General features: G+C 30.5%; 1 non-coding gene across 1 annotated transcript; it reads right to left on the reverse strand.

Moving 5' to 3' along the window:
• Positions 1 to 1,451: 1,451 nt before the first annotated feature.
• Positions 1,452 to 1,557, reverse strand: LOC115801659 (U6 spliceosomal RNA). The gene has a single exon (XR_004021974.1). It is a non-coding gene; the product is annotated as a U6 spliceosomal RNA (small nuclear RNA).
• Between the last annotated feature and the right edge of the window lie 285 nt (positions 1,558 to 1,842).

A 1,842-nucleotide genomic window follows, 5' to 3' on the forward strand; every position in this document is an offset into this window, starting at 1 on the left:
AGTTAAATGATGGGAATTCATTGAATATTCAGATCATTTCCAAATAAGATACTGGAAAATTAATTGCTAAACAAGTCTAAGTTTACCTACTTTTGTCTTATTAGAGAAAAACTAAGATGTTTAGGTTCCTTGGACATGTCTTATACCTCACTGAGGAAAGAAATTAGGTTATAGAAATGTTATAAGTTTGCCAACCAGAATATGCTGATAAGACAAACAGTTCATAATTGCTTACTTAGTTTTTGCTAGAAACTAAGATTTTTTAAGGTTAAGAATTCTAATTAAAATATGCAATTAAAACTACTAAAAATTAGTAAGTAAAATATCTTTGTATCCAAGGAAAAAGAAGGTGTAAGGAATGGAAATGTTTTTTTGTTAAGCGAAAAGAAAGTAATTTTGTCCTAAAGCTGGTTATTTCTAAATGGGGAAGAAAATAAGGGACAAATTAATATGGATATAGAAAGTTGTAGAAGATTTGTGAGAAATAAAAGAATCTTTAGAAAGGAATACTATGTGTAGTCAGGGCTAAGGTTAGAATAAATTTAAGTAAGCAAATTTTAATGTTAATGTGGTACAAAACCTGACTTTGGTTTTCTCTCTGTTAAGAGGACAAGATTTTCTTAAAATATTGATCGACTTTTTTTGGGGGGGGGAGGATTTTATTTATTAAAATTTTTATTGGAGTATAGTTGATTTACAATGTTGTGTTAGTTTCTGCTATACAGCAAAGTGAATCAGTTGTACATACACATATATCCACTCTTTTTTAGATTCTTTTCCCATATAGGCCATTACAGAGTATTGAGAAGAGTTCCCTGGGCTATACAGTAGGTCCTTGTTAGTTATCTGTTTTATGTATAGTAGTGTGTATATGTTAAACCCAATCTCCCAATTTATCCCTCCCCCCTTCCCCCCTGGTAACCATAAGTTCTTTAACTGGTAATCTGTTATAATTTTCTTTTGAAATCTTTTATTGTCACTTTGACTAAGTGAATAAGTACTATTCTACAGTGACCCATGATACTATTTGACCAGGTGTTTTGAAACCTTTTTGATATTTTGACAAAATTTCCAAATATCAAATTCTAATTGAAGTTCTTTTGACCTCTAGCTAATTTTGGGATGCTTCAGAGAGGACCCCTGAAGCATCTCAGAGAGAGGAATAATAAACTAATTAGGCTTATTTGCTATGTTAAATTACATAGAAAGCATTGTCAAATGAGTGGCGATAAACCTTCTTAGGTTATATTGTATGGGTAAATATTATTAAAAAGATATTCTAGAAATTATATGGAATTTCTAAAAATCTGATATGTCCTGGTAAAATGTTATCAGTTATAATTCTAGTTATTATCTTTTTTTAACATCTTTACTGGAGTATAATTGCTTTACAATGTTGTGTTAGTTTCTGCTATATAACAAAGTGAATCAGCTATATGTATACATATATCAAAAATATGGAATGCTTCATGATTTGCGTGTCATCCTTGCACAGGGGCCATGCTAATCTTCTCTGTATCGTTCCAATTTTAGTATATATGCTGCTGAAGCAAGCACTCTAGTTATTATCTTAAATGTTGTATTCACAGCATTAATCAAGTTTCTTTGTTAATTGCATTGTAATCAGATCTTTAACCGTGCCTTTTAAAGTGTTTTGTCATTTATGGACCATTATTGTTATATTTTGATGCTTTTGCAAAAAATGCTTCATCTTCAAGAAGAGTCAGAGAAATGACTTTTTGACAAGTACAGGTTTCTGATAACTTTCAGATCATACTGCTGAACTGGGTAAGAAATTAAAGAATTCTAATGGAAAACCTGATAGCTTCATAAAACTGTTAA

Source organism: Delphinapterus leucas, chromosome 3 (assembly GCF_059928025.1).
Source record: "Delphinapterus leucas isolate spDelLeu-1000000601 "Yukka" chromosome 3, BTC_Dleu_Yukka2, whole genome shotgun sequence".
Taxonomy (NCBI): domain Eukaryota; kingdom Metazoa; phylum Chordata; class Mammalia; order Artiodactyla; family Monodontidae; genus Delphinapterus; species Delphinapterus leucas.